The sequence below is a fragment of the Pinus tabuliformis genome, chromosome 4_2 (genome assembly GCF_031772625.1).
Source record: "Pinus tabuliformis cultivar Carrire ecotype Pingquan chromosome 4_2, CPIR1, whole genome shotgun sequence".
NCBI lineage: Eukaryota > Viridiplantae > Streptophyta > Pinopsida > Pinales > Pinaceae > Pinus > Pinus tabuliformis.
The window spans coordinates 228,559,267-228,582,900 of NC_142304.1; the positions used below are offsets into that span (position 1 = coordinate 228,559,267).

General features: G+C 35.7%; 1 pseudogene; it reads left to right on the forward strand.

The window, feature by feature from the left end:
• The first annotated feature begins 21,838 nt into the window (after positions 1 to 21,838).
• On the forward strand, positions 21,839 to 22,950 carry LOC149168904 (putative E3 ubiquitin ligase SUD1 pseudogene; annotated as a pseudogene).
• The last annotated feature ends 684 nt before the right edge of the window (positions 22,951 to 23,634 follow it).

Consider the following 23,634-nt stretch of genomic DNA (forward strand, 5'->3'; position numbering starts at 1 on the left):
AAATCCATATTATGAAGCTATTAAAGAGAGAGAAAATGTGAATCCTTGGACACTCCTATTGAATTTCAAGAAGTTATGAAGAGATATTGTTAAACCTGACTTGGAAACCAATAGTTGATAGAAACATTGATGTTCCATGTGAACACTTGTTCTCTCTCTCTCTCTCTCTCTCTCTCTCTCTCTCTCTCTCTCTCGAAATATATATATATATATATATATATATATATATATATATATATATATATATATATATATCTATATATATATATATATATATATATATTATTCAATCATCTCACAAAAAGATATATCAACAACTTAAAAATTATCCTCTTCGAGGGGGAAACCTTTTTTACATTACACAAATGAACAATTCTTGGATGATACAAATCAAAAGACCTCCTTTGAATATATAGGAGTCTAAGGGTTCAAAATATAATGAGAGGCTAGATAACAATAATACGATAAGGGCACAACAATAACAATAATGGGCTTTTATGGGGTGAAAAAATAAGAATATGGGGGCTACATGGGAAAAGCAATAATAATAAGGAGGATACACTAGTAATATAGGGACGTAACATTCCCCTCTCCTTAAAAAACGTGTTGTCCTCAACACTTGAGTAGTTATGAATGCTTTTGTATAAAATTCTCATGCTCCCATGTAGAATCTTCAGCGGGTAAGTTCTTCCATTTAATGAGGTACTTTGAAATTGATCAATTTTGTAGTTGTTAGGTTCTTGCTTTTGTGACTGCTTCAGGATCAAATATGATTTTTACTTTTTTTATCGAGTTCTGGAAACACTGTTTGAACTAGAATCTTGTCACTAATAACCTTCTTTAAGCATGAAACATGAAAAACTAGGTGTACTTGGGAAGATGAAGCAAACTCCAATTTTTATGCCATAGTACCAATATTTTGCAATACCTTGTAAGGATCATAATTCTTGGGTGATACTTTATTATCCTTCTTAGCTTGTTTAAGAGACATTTGTTTTTATGGTTATAGTCGTAAAACTACCTAGTCATCTACATCAAAACTTCTTTCACAGCAATGTTGATTTTCCTATTGTTTCATTTGATTCTGCATGAGAGTGAGGTTATCCTTTAAGAGTTGGAGAACTTCTTATTGATGCTCGATGTGATCTTCCACTTCTTCAACTTTAGAATTTCCTCTTAAACATGATGTTGTGGATGGTGGATGATATCCATAAAGTGCCATAAATGCGGTCATTTTTGCTGTAGTATGGAAGGAAGTGTTATACCATCATTCAGCTAGAGATAACCACTTGACCTATTGTGTTTGTTTATCAGATACGAAGCAACACGGATATGATTCCAAACATTTGTTCACTATCTTAGTTTGCCCATCAGATTGAAGATGATAAGATGAGCTATGAGCTAATTGAGTACAAAGTGAGGAAAATAATTTCATCCAAAAGATTCCAGTGAAAATGGGCTCTCTGTCACTTACTATAATCTTTCGATTTTCGTGAAGCTTTTCAACTGTTTCCATAAATGCAGTACCAATTGTGCTAGCTTTAAAAGGATGAGATAATACACAAAAATGTGCATACTTGGTAACTCTATCAACTATCACCATGATGACACTTTTTCATTGAGACTTGGGTAAATTGGTGACAAAATCCATTGAGATATCGTCCGAACATTGACTTGGAATGGATAAAGGTTGTAACAAACCTGAGGTATTAATTGTCTCAACTTTACCTAACTTTTTGCCAAAAAATTCTGAATATCCATTTGAAGGCCATCCCAAAAAATTCCTTCTTGACCCTCTTGTAAGTTTTTAGAAATCCTTAGTGCCATCCTAAGGGAGAGGTGTGCAATTCCAAAAGAATATTTTTTTGATTTGAGAATCGTTACAAAGATGTAAGTAATCTTTGTACCATAATGAATCATTTTTCTAGATAAATGTATTAGATGTAATAGGATCTTGCTGCAACCTTTGAATGGGTGACCACACCTCTTCATAATTCTTCCATTCATCCCTTTCTTAGGTTATCCACATAGGTTGGATAATAGAAATGGGACAAAGAAATGCTTCCACATCCTCATCCCTTCTTGAGAGTGCATCTACAACAACATTTTTCTTCCCTTTTTGTAGATGATTTCAAAGTCATAAGCCAGCATCTTTGTCACCCATTTTTTTTTCTCTTATTAAGATAATCTTAATTCAAAAAGTATTTAATACTATCATGATATTTTTCTTTACCTTGAAGTGCCTTCCCATTAGGTAAGGTTTCAATTGCTTTAGTGCATGTAGTATTGCCAACATTTCCTTCTCATAAATAGTTTGTGTAAATACTTTCCTTTGATTGGACGACTTTCAAAGCCAATGGGTCTTCCTTATTGTGTTAGATAAACACCAATTCCATGTCTTGAAGGATCACATTCCACAATAAAATATTTTTTGAATTCTGGCGTAGCTAAGACCGGTGGTTGGCACATTGACTTGATAATATGTTCAAAGTCCTTTGTTGTTTCTAGAGTCTATGAAAATGAACCTTTCTTTAGTAATGATGCTAGAGGTTCCACTATTCTCACATAATTCTTAAAAAACTTGTGATAATACCTTGTCAACCCAAGAAATCCTCAAATATGTTTTATGGTTGTGGGGATTTTCTATTCCTTAATGGCTTTAATTTTGTTAGGGTCTACCTTAACACCCTCATGAGATACAATATGACCAAATATTCCATATCATATGCTCCAAATAAATATTTGGATGTTTTTGCATATAATTATTTCTCCTCCAATAGTTTGAGAACCCTTTCAACATGTTGAACATGATTCTTCCAGAACTGCTTGTAGATTAGTATATCAGTAAAAAATAGTAACACAAATTTTCTAAGGAAGGGTCTAAAAATGGTGTCCATCAAACCTTGAAATGTGGAAGGTGAGTTAGTAAGGCCAAAAGGCATGACCAAAAATTCATAATGAACCTCATGAGTTCTTAATGTTGTTTTCAAAATGTATTTAGACTTTATTCTAATTTGATGTAACCTAAACGAAGATCCAACTTGGTGAAGTAAATTTCTCCATGTATTTCATCAATGATAGGAATGGGAAATTTATTATTAATAGTGAGCTTGTTGAGCTCCCTATAATCTGGACGCATACCCCATGATCCATCCTTCTTGTGCACCAATACTACTCGAGCAAAGAATAACTTTGACTAGGTTGAATTATACCAACCTCTAGCATTTCTGCAACAATATGTTCAATTTCACTCTTTTGGGCATAAGGATATCTGTAGGCCTAATGTTTGGAGGAGAACTTCCTGGAATCAAGTGCGTCACATGATCATGACTAAGAATAGGTGGGAGGCGTTTGGGACTCTCAAACACCTTGCAATTACTTTCCGAGTCTTTTTGTAGATTCGGAGAAATAGATGATTTCGATGCATGAACCCCTAGTTGGTATAATTGTGCAATTATGCTCCATCAGAAGCTTTGTCATGCCATTATAGCTAATGATATTTCCTATTTTCCCTTCAATACCCCTTAATTCAACTTCCTTTCCTTCCCAAAAATTTCAATAAAAGTTCTTGAAAATTGAAAGCTATCATCGCCAAATATTGTTATCATTGGACTCCTAGTACAACATCAACACCACCCATTAGAATGGAAAACACCATAATATTCAATACATATTCCCCCATGGTTAGCTTGATATAATGGTACTTTCCAGATAAATAAATAGTTATTCCATTTGCAGCCATCACTTGACACTCTCGTGCTAGATATAGGAAACAATTCAATTCATTGGTTATCTTACAATGAATGGAACTATGGGTACTACCTAAATCAATCAACACTATTACCCTTTTCTTCTTGATATATCTTTCTATCTTGAGAGTTTTGGGAGTGGTAATTCCATCCAATCCATACAAGATATAGTCGGATTCATTTCTTCTTTCTCTAGGGTTGGTTCCAATTGTATATCCTCCTCTTTTGATGTTTCTTGTTCCTTTTCTTCCTCCTCTTCACAATCTATGTAGAATAATTTCTTCTTTGCACACTTATGATCTTTAGTGTATTTTCTATCACAACTATAGCGAAGCCATTTTTCTCCTTTTTTCTCTAATTTTTGTGGTGTCAACCTTGTAGGTTATGGAAGACTAACACTTCCATCTTTATATTTGTGAATGGTAGAGTTCCTTATTGCCATAAGCTTTCTTTCAAATTTTCTTTCCACCTCGAATGTATTATCCAATGAATCAGGTTCCCAAAGGAAAACTATGTGTCGGATGTTATCTTTTAAACTCTCTGTGAAGATATCAATCCTATGCTCCTTTGAAATATTAGTTACCCTAATATTCAATGTTTGGAAGTCTTGAATGTGCTCCGCCATTTAACTCTTTTGTTTAAGATTTATCATTTGGTTAAAAAAGCTGTTTCTTTTTCTATCTTCATAATGTGCTATCATTTCCTCTATAAAAATTGACGAGGTGACAAGTGGTTTATAAGAAAAAAACCAAATATAACATACAAATTGACTGGGTTCTAAATATAAATATGTAATACGTAACTTTTGGGAGGGTTGCACATCCTTTACATCAAAATATTTCTCCATCTATAGTATCAATGTTTCTAAATCCTTTCCATCAAAATTCCTCATATCTATATTTGGAATGTGGTGTTTCTTAAACCCCACATTGGAGTCTCTAAAATCATAATTCATATTCCTTTTGTCCTCATCATGATTTTCATGGATTACCTTATCACCACCAGGAACCCTTTCTAGCAAAAAAATTGTAAAACCTTCCATATATACTGTAAAACCTTCCATGTAGCCTTTTAAACCATCCATGTCACATTTTAGTTCATCTTTGGTTTTTCTTTGTGACAGCGAAATTTGTTGCACTTGGTCCCGTAATTTTTATATATCATGCTACAACTGTTCCTCTTCTTGCCTCATAGTAGATATTTATGAGGGCTTAATGGGGAATAGTTCTTTTTCCTAGGAGAAATTTTAGAACGAAGTACTGATATCTATGCTTCAATATTCCCTTGGAATCACTTCAAACTGATTTTTAAAACAAAATTTGTGCAAACAAATACATACATTCTTCTTGCTTTTAGGAGCTCAATCTTGAAATGGTTGTAACTCTATAATTTCGGATCTCCAAGTTCTAAAATTTATTCCTATGGTAGCTCTCCAAGTCTTCTTTCCAACCCCACAAGTCTGATTGTGATTGTATTCTTCAAGAAAGCATTATGCCAATTCTCCCACAATGACCTGATTGTGGACTAGTTCAGTAGAGCAACGATTTACAAGATGTGATGTGTCACTGTTTCAACTCGGCCCTAAAATTGCTTCACGAAAAGCTAAATTCCATGCACTTTTAGGAAATTTTTATAGAATTCAAATTCATTGCCTAAAACAAAAGTTATGACTATTTTCGCTAGGTTATTTGTTTGAGAAACAATTATAGAGCTTGCAAAAACCCTAACATCCTTGGAGCATATCTCTAAAAATATAGAAAACCAATCTATGAAATATTTACCCAAAGTTCATCAAGATTTCAACTCCACATGGTAAAATTTCCAGCTTCTGAAGCCTTGTAGAAGAAACGTTAGAGAAAAAATTCCAAGATGACATGTATGAAGAAATGAAATCCTAGAATCCAAAGCTTTGATATGAAATGGTATGTAACTAACTCACAAAAAGAGAGATCAATGACTTAAAAATTATCCACTTCAAGGGATAAACCTCCTTTACATTACATAAATGAACAATTCTTGGATGGAACAAATGGAAAACCACCTTTGTATATATAGGAGTATAAGGGGTCACAATATAATCAGATCCTACATAACAATAATAATGTAAGGGCACAAAAATAACAATATGGGGGCTACATGGACACAACAATAATAATAAGGGTGATACACTAGTATTACAGGGACATATATGTGTGTGTGTGTGTGTGCTCCTTTCATAAAACCTGATTGAGTTGCTTCATACACATTGAATTGTTGTCGAGTGTCCTTTAAGATATTTGCATGGGACAATGAATTTCTAGTATGATATATTATTCTTGTGATATGTGACTACATGGATGTATTGATGTTGTTTGGGATAATTATTGATTGGATGTGAACATATGGGTATTACTGTGGTATGAGATCTGCCATGATATTTTGGATGAAATGTTTGTACTGTTAATCATGACCAAGGTTGAGTATGATGTTGCAATCATGGTTATCTATGAGGAAAGGTGAAGAAACTCTTTGAAGAGCTATTTTGAACAGGTTTTGGATGTGACAATGATACATTATGATAATAAAGAATTCAATCTTCTTGGAAGAGAATCCCATATATAGCTAGGACTAAGATATATTCATATTTTGAGACAGTTCTATTATATGAGACATGCTTAGGCTTGTGATTTCTACCTCCATAAGAGATAGTATCAATAAGGTATCATTTATGCGATATATTTTTTCTAATATAATATTTGATTTTATGTCCTACATGAACATGAATTTAGAGGACTCCTCCTATTAATACATTATGATTGAACTCTTAAGTTAATTTTTCATGCTGATACCAAATATGAGCACGATGATATGTTTCTAATCTACAAAGAGAAGGATTGATCAAGAATAGTGAATTAGCTCTTCCCCCTTTCTAAGCTCCTAGGGTGAGGAATTGAGATTGAAAGCTCCTTGGTTTCAGGGATCTCTAAACAATAGGGTCATAGATATTTCTCCCATATCTGTCACCCATATGGTATGTGTGATCCTTATCTATTTTGACAAGTCAGGTATCCCCCCCTATATTGGTATATGTAGAGTATACCCTAGTTGGAACCATACCCACAAGTTGGCCTTGTTGGGATTACTAATCCTTGTCTGGACAATGGGTTGAGAGTGTACTAAGGGGTCTGTGATCATTATCTTTGGTAAGTTGGGTATACCACCTAATCTTATTATTATGTAGGTGTTCTACCACATGACTATTGAGTTTTATTGTTGGGAGGATCAATGGGAAACATGATGGTTATAACCCTTACCTCATATTACAAGTGGTATCTCACCCATATAGTGCATCATGGGATGGTTGTGATGCTTTCTAGGTAAGTGGTATCTTCCCTATTTCTTGACATGAGGTGAGAGTGTCAAATAAAACCTTCCTCATTTTCATTGGATTTTAGGTTGATATGTGCTCCCTAATGTGGTTCCAAGCTGAGTAGGGCTCCATGATGATAAGCTATCTGACATTTCCTAGGTGGTAGCATTGGGCTCCACACTCGAAGTAATTTCGGGTGATAGAAATGGCTCCCTGATGGATAAAGGATGGTATCTTACGCTCCCCTCCAATATAAAATTCTTCTTCTTTTAGATTAAATATTGTTCAACATACGAGGAGAGATAACCAAGAGATTAGTAAAAGTGAGCAAAGATGAGTAGTTATGACAATTGACGATGAGATACTTGAGACAAGATATGTTTTAAGGTTAGGATACTTGAAGATTGCATGATGCGATTGGAATTTCTTGGTAGCTAAGAGGGAGTATTAATTTGGTAGCTCAGTGACAAATTCCAACCATGTGACAAGATTCCTCCTTTTTAGAGGACCAATTTTAACTATTGAAGTGCTCAATTTGGAGAAGGGAAAGCATATATTTTAATTAAGCCCCATAGGTGCATATTTGTTCTGGACGAACCTAAAGAAAATTGGTCATCCTTGGAAGGCTATAAATAAAATTCAACTGATCATCATTTGGACAATCGTCATGGAGCATTCTTCTATTTTCTTCCTTGTTTTTGGCTTGCATAAGTCTTAGGTAGGTCTATAGAGAATTGGCTTGCACAAAGGTGAAATTGTAGGGCCTGAAGCTTACATCTCCATTTTAAGGTTTTGAGTCTCAACCATAGGCTTGTCATGATAAAATCTTGGTTGTAAACAACACAGGCTGACTCATCCATGCAATTAAAGAATTTCAGCCACATGCACAGCATGTACTCCCTGTTGTTAGAAAATAACATTTGTTTTTATTCAATTGCCACAGTTAACCATAGTTGACCATATATGATTGAAGGTAACTACAATCTGGTGAAGTGACATCTGATCATTACCTTGGTTGGAATCATCTTTCAGATCTTGTTATATTGATTTTAATGGGATCGTTTTCATGGATATTTTTTAGTTGATGTTACTAGATAGTTGCATGGATTAAGATATGTATCAATATACTCTCTTTTATTGAATCATTCAATGACAAAATAATAAGAAGAAGAATTTGAAAGGGTTTTCCCTATATTGGGGTTTGCATTAGTCTTTGACCGATCCTAGTGTCTCTATGTGTGAATGATTTTCTTTTATTGTTCCTTTATATTCGATACATTGATGATAATGTTGTTCTTTGTGTATAATTGTATATGCTATTGAATAATGTTGTAAATCTGAATAATGATATGAAACTATGGGGTGAATTTAATATCAAAATGTTGAAACGCAATTATCAAAGAAAAGAATTATATAGCCCTAAGAAAATTTTAGCACATTTAGGCAGCTAGTAAGCCTCGAGAAAAGAAGGAAAAAATATAAAATGAAAATGAAAAATAATTATTTTCTTTAGGTATCTCTGATGAATGTAGGTGCTATCCAAGCTCTGCAAGGAACAAGAACAAGTTAGCACCATAAGAAAGCGTTGATTAAAACTCTAGTCAAGGGAAGTCAAAATTAAGCTTTCACCTCCTTTGCCTAGATGCTCCAAAGGGACCAATGTGTTGTTAATCCATCACCCTCATCAATTTCCAATACCCACCCATCATTACTAGTCCTTTCTCATTCATTTTCCTCGCCTTCCTAAATTATTATAGGAATGTTCCGTGTTGCTATAGGATTACCAAAAAACACAGGGTATAAATTGTTTTGATCATATCTAAAAAACCGTGCATTTTGTTTTTCCATGGAGTCTAATAGGGAGATGCATAAGGATGATGGTTACACGATTATTAATTTCAGCGAAATCCTATGCATACTTTTCGAGAAATTGGCCACCATAACCTACAACCATTTTCCATTTTTCTTGTGATTTGTGCTTCTATTGGACAATATTTTTTATGGGGAGATGCATAAGGATGATGGAAACATGCTCAAAAATTTCAGGTGAATCCAATCTGCCATTTGAGAGATATGAAATAAACAAGTATGCTACAATATTGTCGTGTAGTACTACCCGATTGCCCCAGATTTGCTACAGGATTGTGATGGACAGTGAGAATGGGTTCATATCCTATGTTTTCCATGGTGGGATGAAAGGATAGGTCCACACCACCATCGCCCATCCTCCACACCATTTAACCACTTCTCCACCCAAATAATCATCTTTTTCCATTAGAAAACCCCATTTTTACCACTCCTTTAGTTTTTGATTGCAACGAAAGCTTGTAATCCTTATCCATGAGTTTAACATGAGTTATCAGATTTTTTTGATGCATTGTATGAATTCTAACTTAGTAAATGGAGAACCCATAGTAAAAACAATTTTTCGTCAATGTTTCAAATCCCTACAGGGATCCATCATCAGGACTTCCTTGATGCATTGTATGAATGTTATTGTGATCATAGGGTGGTATATGTGTGCTACAAGGAAGAACCTAATCATGTAGCAGTGTGGAAAAGCCCTCCAAGATCATAGGCAAAAGAACTTGGAAGCACCAGAATGAAGAATTGACCCTCATGAAGCATTTAGGGATCATATCCCTAATATTGGCAAGCCAGAAACAAAAAAACTTATGTAGGGATGCTACATGTTCATTGCTCATCTATAATAGAAACATCTTGATCCACCATCAGAAATACCTACAGTGAAAATTCTCAGTCAAACACATCTAAAAAATTTATGTACAAAAAAAGGAACTTTTTTCTGAAGTAGAGATGAAGCATGGAGTAAATAGTATGGTAAATGGAACCTCAAACATTCAACAGATCAACCACAATTTCTAATGTAGTAGGCAAAAATCAAGGCAAGCAAAGACCATCAGTTAGGCACATGTATGTGTTGTTCTTTGCTTCTCCTCTTGAGCATATTATGGCTAAAAAATTGTTATCGATGCATGCAAGATGAGGTTTTATAAGTTACTGATGGTTCAAGGATCCAAGCCACCCTCAGTGGTTAATTGGAGTTTTCTTATTTTCCCATCAGACATGTGAAAAAGAAAAAAAAAAGAAAGGTGATGACTATGGGGGGTGGGCCAACGTGCCTGTGATTGGCTTACAAAGGTAGTAGGTGGGGTACAACTCATACAACACACTGAGCCAACCACCCAACCATCAATAGCATAGTCGGGCCTGAGCCTCATTTAGCATTAAAAGGAAAATAAAGAGGAAATAAATAATTGTACTTTAAAATATAAGGAGGCCCACCACAATTGTTGAAATACAACCTACCCAAGATATTTCTTTCATATATTGTTATAGAATAGCTACAAGATCTATAGGTTGTTCCTATAGGATCAACACAATGTGCTACATGATTAACACAGGTTCTTATAGGGTCACTTCTGAGTGTTACAGGAAAGTCCATAGAGTTGCAAAAATATTTATTTTAAGTAAATTTGTGACCAAAAACCTGGAATTCAAATAAGGAGGACAAAAATGGAAGTAAGTACATGTTTTTTGTTGCACCTTTTTAAAAACATTTCTGTAAAATTTTTCCATTTTTCAACAATGCATCCGAAGGCAATTTCTAATGGAAGTTTGAGAATGAAATAAGGATGAAGTATGAATGTTTCTTTTGAATTGAACATGATAAGAATGGGAATTGCAATTTTTTTGGGTTTAGCATGAAAATTTCCCTCTTCCAAGTAGCAACCAAACTATTCTTTTTATCTCTGTCTAAAAAACCCTCATTGCACAAAATTCTCTAAAACCTATAGCAGAAAGGGATAATTTCCTTTCCAACATTGAAAATATGTATTGAAAACTATCAGGGGTGGATTTAACCATAGAAAACCAACAACCAAGAAGAACATGGGAGCAGAAGGAAAGTAGGTATTCACCCAAACAAATAGTTAACCCTAATTGCAGAAATCAAACCATAGTGATGAAAAGACATTTCCTAAATGGAATCTGTTATTATCAAATTTGTGTCCAAGGGATAGATGATGTTGTAGAAGGGTAAGAGGCAAAAATTAGGCATGAGGGGAAATTAATGTCAAGTTTTGATGGATTTTTCTACGTGCTACAGGTCTGCTACAGGATGCTCTGTACCACTACAAGGTTGCATTTGAGGGAGTTTTGAGGGTTCCAAATGTGTCAAAATGGTGGAAAAAGATATTATGAAGTTGGGAAAATATATGGAAAACCTTGAAAAAAATAGAACTCTGCATGAGTCACCTTGCAAAAAGGAAAAAAGGTAGATTAATGGCCTCTAGAAAAACAATTATTTTTCTGTGAACAAATAGTTTTGGAAAAATGAGTGAAAATAGAATGGTGTCAAGGGATATGGTGTGAATGCAATGGCGATGATGTAAATTTTTTAGAAAATCCAACAGAGTTCGCCCACAAAAATAAAAAATAAGTTTTTTGAAAAGATTGCTAAATAAATGCATGAAAACAAAAACTATACATTTGTGTTTGTCCCTACAGAACCTACGACCAAACTTATGAAGAGAAAGGACTAATAAATGTACAAGAGAGAGGTCACTCGGTCCATGAATGAGGTACAAACAGGTCACTAAGTTCCTTATATGATGAGCAACACTTTCACTAGGGGGATTTGATGTACCTCCAAATTATATACAATTTCAGGCCCATCTGACCATATTGTAGCACATTTAACCTCTTTATTTGCATTTGATGACATGTTTTTGAGCTATAAAGTGTTCATTAGGATGGTTTGGAGATAATTACATATTATGTGCCTAATATTTTTTATTTTTGCACAATATTGAGTAAATTCTGAATGAGATAATATAGGTACTTTCTTCCTGCTACAGGATGGACCAGAATTGGATAATAATGAAAAAATATTATGAAAGTATTGAATTGATTCTACAAATCCAATGATTGAGGAAATCTAGGAATGTTCTCCCTGTCATTTAATACAGATTCCTATTGTTGGGAACCGTATCTAGTTTTTGAGGGATTTTGAAGGAGAAAGTTGCTTCCTTTCAAGGAGGATGCTTCCCCATCAACTTTTATAAGTACCAATTCGAATTTTCCTCTAGGTGGATGATTTTATTAGTCCTCTTGTGAAGAAAAATTATCATTTAGCAACTCTACTTTCATTTCTAGTAGGGATGTACTTGGATTGACACTAATAATCAATTTTTTTGCCATTTTTAGCTTCTTAAGCTTGGTTTCCTTCCTAAGAATTTGAGTATCCCTGGGCTTGTCCATCACAGGACACTGAGATCACTGCTTTACAATTTATTTATCTTCTTTGCACTTTTTATTCACTTTCATTTTCTATTTTTTCACTTTATATTCATGTTTCATTTGTGGTAGGTTAAATTGGTTAAATGATTGAAATGAGGTTTTTCTAAGGTCATTTATAGATTTAAAAGTATGATTCATCTTCATATTATCTTTTCAAAGTCATATTCATCATTGAACTACATGGACTCGTTTACTAGTTCACAATTCTAGAACTTTTAAAAGTATCCTGTAGTAAAATAGTAGTAATTTTCTGCTACATTTTATCGTGTGTTAATGAGTTTCTTTTGAGTTGATTCAAGTTCTATTGAATCTTAAGAAAATCCAACTTAATAGAAAAGGTTATCCCACAACATTTTCACTTGATTAAATTAGTTATTTGGGTACTTAGATCAGCTCACTAGTTCATTGCTTTGAAATATTTGTTTTTTAGTAGTTTTTTTCTATTGAATTTTAGCACATGATGATGACGCTCTTTTGAGTTATTTCCACTTGGATTGAGTCCTAAAATAATTCTAATCAACAAAAAAAATTACCCAATATAATTTTCATTTGGTCAGGTTAGAGATTTGGTATTTTAACTAGCTCACTAATTCAAGAATTTTTTATTTTTAGAGTAGTAATTTTATGCTAATTTTTAGTACATGTTAGCAAGGGTAATTTTGAGCGATTCTAGTTGGATTGTAGTCATACGACATCCTAATTAAGAAAAAAATTACCACATATCATTTTAACTTTATTTTTTAGGGAATTTGGCAAGTTAACTCGAGAAACAACAATCTTGTAGCAATCTTGTAACAATCGCGCAGCAGTTTGTTTTTGAGATCTTTCTTTTACTGATTCACTCGAAATTCATGATAGAAGTATGTTTATATTCTATGAGTGCCCTCAGACCAGTTCGGTTGAGATAAAGCTTGGTTAGGCCTAGATTTAGCTCTTACATCGTGCACTTCTTGAATGTTTATTTCTATAATTAGTCTAGTTTTCCTTTCCCTAATTTACTTTATGAAAAGTGCACTTTCCTTCTTGAAAAAGTAATATAGGACTTTTCGTTCCTAAAAAATAGAATATATTTCCTTTAATTCCATTTACTTTCCAACAAAATAGATTAGATTTTCTTGGTTATCATTGTTCTTTGTTTTTTTCAAATAAAATAGATTTCCTTTCTGTCATTTACTTTCCAGTAGAAGTAGAATATGTTTGCTTATTGTTATTTACCTTTTGCAACTTAGGATTGGAGGCTTACAAGATATTTTCACATTTTGAATTGTTTCATTTTCTTCTTTCACTTGAATGAAAGGGATTCATACTAGGAACAGGAAGCTTCTACTACACATACTATGTTGACCCATCTTAAGTTTGTACGAACTGCAAGTTGATAATTTAAGTTGGTAGTCTCAGGAGTTGCAACATTCTTTTTGTAATACTAGGGATCATCACCAGGTGCTTAAATCAAGCTTATTGTCTAAAAACTTCCACGATGTAGCCAATAAAATCCCCCCCCCCTCCCTGCCACCCCCCCACACCTGCCAAATCATAAGGCAAAAAAATGATAAAAGAGGAAAAAAAGAGAAAGAGAAATAGGGGTATTTTTTTTTGTCTCACATTGATTTATGTGTAGGTACCACCATGACACAAAAAATCAAGTCAAACAAACCAGTCGACAATAGGGTCGAAGTCATTAGCTTTTTCACTTCAAAGAGGCCTAGAAGACATCCTTGCACCATATCCCATTTTCCTTCATCACCTACATCATTAGCCATCAAATAATTTGTGTTCCATATAGTTTCCTTGAACTACTACAAGAACATTTTTTATTACTACAATAAATGCTAGTTTGAAGAAAAAAAACTACATTCCAAAGCAATTTTTAGCATTTTGTTGGAGAAAAGACACCATGGGAATCATAGCAACTAGTTTTTCCATCATCATGTATCATAACCTATTTTTTCTCCTATTGTTGGCCTCCTTTTATGTTACATAAACCCACTTCCTCCTTTATTTCCATCACAGTCACAACAAAATACCTCTCCATCTATGCCATCACCTCCATTCAATGAATTATCAAGTCGCCCTCCCACTTTCGAAGAATTTCTTTTAGTGAGTATGTGGGGCCTCTATGTCTGCTATAGGCGACTACAAAGTATTGTAGCAGACTATAGAAACCCTACAGGTCCATGTTGTAGATCAAGAGAATTGTTATTTTAGAATACCACACACTTCAACAACTCGTCAACTTTAGAAATTCACTCCAACTTTGATGAAAGGGATGTTAAGAAACTACAGGATCCCCTATAGGCTACTGTAGGATTAAATGTCCACTAGAAAGTGCATTAAAGTCACCTACAAAATGACAAATAATAACTTGCAACACCGCAAATGGGAACTATAAGGTATGAAACCTTTAACACTCACTCTTTGAATTCAATCGAACATAGGAAAAATGTATTTTATGCAAAAGGAATGATTTAAATATGTAGATTAACTAGTAATAGACTCAGCGAAAGTAGTGATTATCTTCCCCATATCTAAAATTTTATTCCCATGTATCTGGGAGGCAAACAAGAAATATAATTAATCTTTTCAAAAATTGGCCATTTTCATTAGTGATGAGCATCTAATCTTGACATATGGGAAATCGTCGTGAAGAGTTATTTGGGTAGGTGGGCTAGCTCAATGTTACGCATTAAGCCGTCCATATTAGCCACCTATATCCATCATTGTATCCCCACTTTATTCAAGAGTCAACTTGATCTCACCAACTATCCTCCCATCAAAGCCTTGCAAGACAAATACCATAAAAAAATGCACCACGAAAGTGCCCAGTGCTATAGGATGAAAAGCTAAAGGTTGTAGAGCTATAAGAAATAGGTCTTACAATGGTATACGAGATAGACGGTTTTCTCCATGAGAATATTTTTCTTCTAAACTAAACATGCTATAGAGATTGGTAGTCTGAAGAGAAAAGAAAAAAAAAAAAAAAAAAAAAAAACATAAAAATAAATAAATATTTGTTGAATGTTTGTTGAAAAAATAACCATCACAGTTTTTAGGAATTTATGTGCTTGAGCTGTGAAAAAAGGGAAATAGGATGTCCATCACTTTTTATCCTTCATACATTTATGCTTGGAATGATGGTAAATAAATAGATAATGTTGTGTTTCTTTTATGATTTTAGGAAAATATAGTACCCTGATACCACAGGAAACTATGTATCCTGTAGAAACACATAGACAATACCTTTTTCTCCCTACCAAGAGAACTTTTTAAAGTCTATGTAGGTTTTAACCCCATACAGAAATTACCTGCATACGAATTCTAAATCACAGAAAAATAAACAATGGGAGAGAATAACACATAAAACACATATACATAGAGATTTTCCCCTGGATCCCAAAACCGGGACTACTAGCTTGATTTTTCATTATATTCCTTTCAATGTTACAATACATATTTATACATTCCGAAGCATCCAATACCATGGACCGAAAACTATCGTGTCCAAAACCAAGCACCGAAAACCATAGGTAGGTTCGCCCAACCTAATATAGGGTCCAAAAAAAATTTTCCCGGGGCGCTGCCCCGAACCTCGTAGAGGACGGCTACCCGCCCCCCTCAAAGTCCCCGGACAAGGGGGGCCCATGTGACCCCCCCGCTATGCAATCGGTGCAAAGAAGGTGTTATCACTAAACAAATTTCAAAGAAAAGGGATAAGGTAAGGAAGAATTGGTCTTGGTCACTTTCTTGTTCCTTTCATTCCTAAGAAGCTCAAGACAGTCGAATTTGGCATGTAAGCTGTGTTTTTGAAATTACATAGCAGTTTCGTAGCGCGCTACGAAACTGCTGTAGCTACATATTATTATTCGATGGGCCATTTTTGAAGAACAAAGGGAAATATTTTTGGAACAAGGTACACCTCGCATGGAAAACAAAAGAAGCTAGCAGTGAGCATACAACTGTTAGTGAAGGCAATCGAATTGTCCCTGGTGTTTCCATACCAGATTCATTTTTTCAGTATGATCTTGTTGGTGTTCATCGTGGTGTTGCCCAAGAGCTGAACCAAAACAGGTTAGCTCTTCCAGCAGTTGGGAATGACAACAGAATAGTGAGTGAAAATTCTGCATCAAGTGTGGAAGGTGTCGAAGAATTTGAGGGGGACAACTCGGCCGAGTCTGGAGAGTACATGTTTGTTCTACGCATTGTGTTACTGTTATTTTGGGCATGGCTCACTTTACTTTCCTTCAAATCAGCCTTAGTGGTGGTACCTGTTTCTCTCGGCCGGGCATTGTTTGCTTCCATTCCCCGGTTTCCTATTACACATGGGATCAAATGCAATGATCTTTACACCTTCAACATTGGATGCTATATTATTTGGGCTATTGTAGATGGAATTGGATATGCTGTTGATTATCTAAAGTCACATAACTTGAAATATCTTGTTAACCAAGTTTTAATGTGGTCCATGATTGTTGTCAAAAGCTTCATTCTGTTGTCTTTGTGGATCTTTGTTATCCCTGTTCTCATTGGACTATTATTTGAGCTATTGGTGATAGTGCCTTTGCGTGTACCCATCAATGAAAGTCCTGTGTTCCTTCTTTATCAAGATTGGGCATTGGAACTCATATTTCTCAAGATCTGGACAAGACTGGTAATGCTAGGTCAAATGGCACCGTTGACAGATGATAGTTGGCTTATCAAATTTGACCAAGTCAGAGCAGATGGATTTTCTCGTTTGCGTGGTCCATGGGTGCTTCGAGAAATTGTGGCGCCTATCCTTACAAAGCTTTTGACAGCTCTCTGCGTTCCTTACATGTTTGCTCGGGGCCTGTTTCCTTTTTTTTGGTTATTCTCTTATCATCAACTCTGCAGTGTACCCATTTGCATGGCTGGGATGCCTTACTTTGGGATTGCTATGATATTGCATTAAAAGATTTCACCAGTGGTTTATGAATCTCCATTATGCTATTTGTGATGATCGGTATTTGATAGGAAGGAGGCTGCATAACTATGGGGAAGACATATCAGTTCAGTCAAAAAGCAAGGATAATGCAGAGGTTGAGGAAGTGGTGCCAGATTCAACAGATAGGGCTTCTGATTTTTCTAGTGACTCTTAAGAAAATAGTTTCTCTTCTGATTTAGTGGGTGACGATTCAAGGCTTGTAAATGAAAGTTCCAGTATTGGGACATCCAGTAGTCAAGGTGAAGTCAGAGGAAGTCTAAGGCATCGACAACTCAGATCTGAACTATCGGTTGGGATTTGCATATAATATAGCAGTAAAGTTGTTGTTCACACTGGAATGGCATTTGTTGGGCGTTACTATTCATATATAAAGGAACGCCCTGGAGATGGTCTTCTAAATTGTCGGAGAGCAGGAACTGGAGGGTGGATGTCATTTGATGATAAGCAAGTTCAAGCATACGATCTCAAAAATTTAGAAAAGGATTGCTTTGGAGGGAAATTTACTGATGATGTTTATGACAACTTCCTCAAAACAAATTCTCCACAAGAATATGATAAGCCGAATAGCGCATATATGCTTCTGTATGAATGAGCGAGATCTGAGGTCTTTTTGGATTCCCCTGCACCAAGTGCTAATTCTGGCATAAAAGATGAAGATGGAGACGCGTTGATGAAAGAGATCCAGCAAGTGGAATCAATAGAAAAGAATATTTATATAGAGATGCCCCCATCAATTCACCTTTGTGTGTGGAAAGAAAGTTTGAAATTTGTACACGAGATGCATCTCTTGGATAAAGACTATTTCCGGTTCTTTTTGAAATTGGTTGAAGTAAACATTGATTTGATAGATTCAAGTTTTATCAATCAGCAAAAGGAGTTTTTGCAATCAAGTAGCAGAGCAGTGAAAATCTCAAGGAAAAGATAAACTGTTTAAACAGTTTCGCAGTTTCGTAGCGCGCTACGAAACTGCGAAACTACTGTAGGTGCTGTTTTTAATACAGGCAAACAGTTCGATGGGATAATCAGAAATTTTCAAAGGGAACACCTAAGTGACATGTAAGAGATCAAAGGAAGCTACCAGGCCATTCAAATTATGACAGGTGTACCTTTAACAAAGGTGAAATGTTTTGACCTAAGTTTAAAGTTTTTGATTATAAAGTCACTTTATTATCGGTCATTAGGGTTTGGAAGGAGCTGCATACGGGGAGTTTTGGTTGGCACACCTGTCCATCAAAGAAGCCTCCAGCACATCAGGAACATGGTGATGCTCTATATTCTTGGGCTATTAAAGAGCTAAAGACATGCTGCTACATATTCGAACAGATGGTGGAAGACTGGAACCGAAAAAACAGGGGTTTTCTCCTAACATCACTGAACCATCAAAGCATTCAGCATCCAAAGCTAGTATGGGACATTGAATCCTCATCTCAGCCATCTCGGCCAAACTAAAAGGAGACAGGTGTCAAAGAACAAGAAAGAATCATTCTACGAGGAGGATAGAATTAGAGTTATAGTTAAATTAGGACTCTTTAAAATTCTAGTTTAGCACTTATTGTATTTAATGAGTTAGTTCAATAGTGGATAGGGGTAATTAGTGACAGTCATCGAGCTCCCCTCATGCTGGAGGAGGAAGCTCAAAGTAGTTAAAGTTATGTTTCTATATATAGATGAAACTTTTATGTAATGAGGGTTGGATATTTGAGAAAACAGAGTATTGTGTTGGCTTGTGTACAAACTCATTTTCAGTAATACAAGTGACTGCTTTTCTTCTCAGGATTCATACAGTGTTTCAAATGCTCAAGATATGTGGTTTTGTTTTATCCTTTATGTTTTTACAGTTGTATAGATACACAATCACTCAGAATTCACTTTGCTGCTCTGATTTCCTGTGTGTATTTATAAGCTGAGGTTTCTATGAGATGTGTTTTGAGTATTTAAACATTACATGCCCTGACTTCTATGAATGAGTAGTGTTATAGTTTACTGAAGGATGATTAACTCCATAAGCCCAATGGAAGTCTGTGTAATGCCTTTCCGGCCAACATATTTGTTAAATTCACTTTGCAAGATTTAGCCATCTCATCAATAGTCAAAATCAATAACCTTTTGAGAGAGCCCTCTCAGGCTAAGGAGGCTAAGCCTTAGTCAAAAGATTGGTCTGAAACAGTTACACAGAGTCTACCTGGTCAGCAGCCTTCCAGTGCTTGATTTTGTGATAACATTTTGGTGCGTCTGCTGGGAGCCTGAAGATTACTCATTCCCGAAATTATGAAGCTGAACTTCTGAAGGTAGCAGGAGCTCAGAAGGTTTTTGAGGCTGCAAAACTACCTTGGCGACTCCACACATCGAATAAGAAATTGGAAGGTGACTCCACTGCTAGAAGATCAGTAGCTTGATGAAGTTTCAAAATGAGTTCCACTGCAAGAATGAATGCCAGGTATGCTCCTATGGATCGGTCTCATATCCCTGGTTTTCTAAATCCTATGCCAAAGGTTGATTGGTTAGAGGATCTTCCAATATTCAAAGATGAAAAGAAAGATGTTGCTGCCCTTCATTTGGTTAGGTTCCATATGCATGTACGCAGTCTTAAGGTTCATTTCCCTGAAGATTGTCTCATGAAGATGTTTATGACCACTTTAGAAGGAAAAGCATGGTCTTGGTATAAAAGTCTGGAAAATGGTTCAATCTATTCTCTTGCTGATTTCCATGATGTGTTCTATGACATGTATAAAGAATGTCATCCTTCATTATTTTTGCTCAAAGATTGCTGTAGACATTCTTTAAGTCTTATTCAGTACTTGGAAGATTGTTATGATGATGATGAATTTATGGATGAAGAAATTCTAGAGGCTCTTCATAACAATGCATTCCAGCACCAAGGAGAAAGTATAACATCTCATGAAACACAGTATGAGGAGCAGCAGGGGTTTACTTGTGAAAACCATGTTTCATCCTTTGATATGAATGAAGAGATGCAGCAGATTTCCCAGTCTTTTGGTCATAAAGAGTATGAAAATGATTACACACAGCAAGAAGAAGTACTGGAAGATAGCTTTTACGACCTTCAGGCAGAGGAAAGGGTTGGTTTTTTATGTCAAACTTCTCAGCAGCTTACAGAAATAAATGATCATAAGAAAGAGGAAAATTACATTGTTTGTAGGCAGCATTCAGAAAAGCAGTTCGATAGCATATCAATAGAACCTTGTGTGGTTGAGAATCAGTTGTCTAGAGATGTAGAATGTTATGATGATCATCAACATAACCATGTATTCTTTGACCCTATAGTTGAATATATGGACAAGCTTTGCACTCCGGTCCTTCATTTTCATTTGCATTATGAAGACCAAATATATTATGAGTTGATGTGGTCATCTCACTACCATGGTTATTTTGAGGTCGGATGCATTCAAGAGCCTCTAATATCAGACAAAACAGAGGATTGGTTACATTGGAAATATCATGTTGCTTGAGCTACAAGTGGAGCTTGCAGCTGATAGGGTAGGTAGGTAGGAAAGTGCAAATAAGCTCAAGGTTGACTGAGCATTTTTTTTTTTTTTTTGGTAGTGGTAGATATAGACTTCTTTCTCCTACAGTGATCATCAAGCTTAAGCCCGAGGTGAACGCCCCAAAAGCTTGAAAGGGATGTATGTCAAATAAAATTTTGTTCATCATAAGAGGAAAGGCACTGGAACTGCATGTTCTTAGTGTACCACAAGGGCACACTATCCCAAGTGGAGCCACTGTTATCACTAAACAAATTTCAAAGAAAAGGGGTAAGGTAAGGAAGAATTGGTCTTGGTCACTTTCTTGTTCCTTTCATTCCTAAGAAGCTCAAGACAGTCGAATTTGGCATGTAAGCTGTGTTTTTGAAATTACACAGCAGTTTCGTAGCGCACTACGAAACTGCTGTAGCTACATATTATTATTCGATGGGCCAATTTTGAAGAACAAAGGGAAATATTTTTGGAACAAGGTACACCTGGCATGGAAAACAAAAGAAGCTAGCAGTGAGCATACAACTGTTAGTGAAGGCAATCGAATTGTCCCTGGTGTTTCCATACCAGATTCATTTTTTCAGTATGATCTTGTTGGTGTTCATCGTGGTGTTGCCCAAGAGCTGAACCAGAACAGGTTAGCTCTTCCAGCAGTTGGGAATGACAAAAGAATAGTGAGTGAAAATTCTGCATCAAGTGTGGAAGGTGTCGAAGAATTTGAGGGGGACAACTCGGCAGAGTCTGAAGAGTACATGTTTGTTCTACGCATTGTGTTACTGCTATTTTGGGCATGGCTCACTTTACTTTCCTTCAACTCAGCCTTAGTGGTGGTACCTGTTTCTCTTGGCCGGGCATTGTTTGCTTCCATTCCCCAGTTTCCTATTACACATGGGATCAAATGCAATGATCTTTACGCCTTCAACATTGGATGATATATTATTTGGGCTGTTTTAGATGGAATTGGATATGCTGTTGATTATCTAAAGTCACATAACTTGAAATATCTTGTTAACCAAGTTTTAATGTGGTCCATGATTGTTGTCAAAAGCTTCATTCTGTTGTCTTTGTGGATCTTTGTTATCCCTGTTCTCATTGGACTATTATTTGAGCTATTGGTGATAGTGCTTTTGCGTGTACCCATCAATGAAAGTCCTGTGTTCCTTCTTTATCAAGATTGGGTGTTGGAACTCATATTTCTCAAGATCTGGACAAGACTGGTAATGCTAGGTCAAATGGCACCGTTGACAGATGATAGTTGGCTTATCAAATTTGACCAAGTCAGAGCAGATGGGTTTTCTCGTTTGCGTGGTCCGTGGGTGCTTCGAGAAATTGTGGCGCCTATCCTTATGAAGCTTTTGACAGCTCTCTGCATTCCTTACGTGTTTGCTCGGGGCCTGTTTCCTTTTTTTTGGTTATTCTCTTATCATCAACTCTGCAGTGTACCGATTTGCATGGCTGGGATGCCTTACTTTGGGATTGTTATGATATTGCATTAAAAGATTTCACCAGTGGTTTATGAATCTCCATTATGCTATTTGTGATGATCGGTATTTGATAGGAAGGAGGCTGCATAACTATGGGGAAGACATATCCGTTCAGTCAAAAAGCAAGGATAATGCAGAGGTTGAGGAAGTGGTGCCAGATTCAACAGATAGGGCTTCTGATTTTTCTAGTGACTCTAAAGAAAACAATTTCTCTTCTAATTTATTGGGTGACGATTCAAGGCTTGTAAATGAAAGTTCCAGTATTGGGACATCCAGTAGTCAAGGTGAAGTCAGAGGAAGTCTAAGGCATCGACAACTCAGATCTGAACTATCGGTTGGGATTTGCATATAATATAGCAGTAAAGTTGTTGTTCACACTGGAACGGCATTTGCTGGGCGTTACTATTCATATATAAAGGAACGCCTTGGAGATGGTCTTCTAAATTGTCGGAGAGCAGGAACTGGAGGGTGGATGTCATTTGATGATAAGCAAGTTCAAGCATACGATCTCAAAAATTTAGAAAAGGATTGCTTTGGAGGGAAATTTACTGATGATGTTTATGACAACTTCCTCAAAACAAATTCTCCACAATAATATGATAAGCCGAATAGCGCATATATGCTTCTGTATGAATGAGCGAGATCTGAGGTCTTTTTGGATTCCCCTGCACCAAGTGCTAATTCTGGCATAAAAGATGAAGATGGAGATGCGTTGATGAAAGAGATCCAGCAAGTGGAATCAATAGAAAAGAATATTTATACAGAGATGCCCCCATCAATTCACCTTTGTGTGTGGAAAGAAAGTTTGAAATTTGTACACGAGATGCATCTCTTGGATAAAGACTATTTCCGGTTCTTTTTGAAATTGGTTGAAGTAAACATTGATTTGATAGATTCAAGTTTTATCAATCAGCAAAAGGATTTTTTGCAATCAAGTAGCAGAGCAGTGAAAATCTCAAGGAAAAGATAAACTGTTTAAACAGTTTCGCAGTTTCGTAGCGCGCTACGAAACTACGAAACTACTGTAGGTGCTATTTTTAATACAGGCAAACAATTCGATGGGATAATCAGAAATTTTCAAAGGGAACACCTAAGTGACATGTTAGAGATCAAAGGAAGCTACCAGGCCATTCAAATTATGACAGGTGTACCTTTAACAAAGGTGAAATGTTTTGACCTAAGTTTAAAGTTTTTGATTATAAAGTCACTTTATTATCGGTCATTAAGGTTTGGAAGGAGCTGCATACGGGGAGTTTTGGTTGGCACACCTGTCCATCAA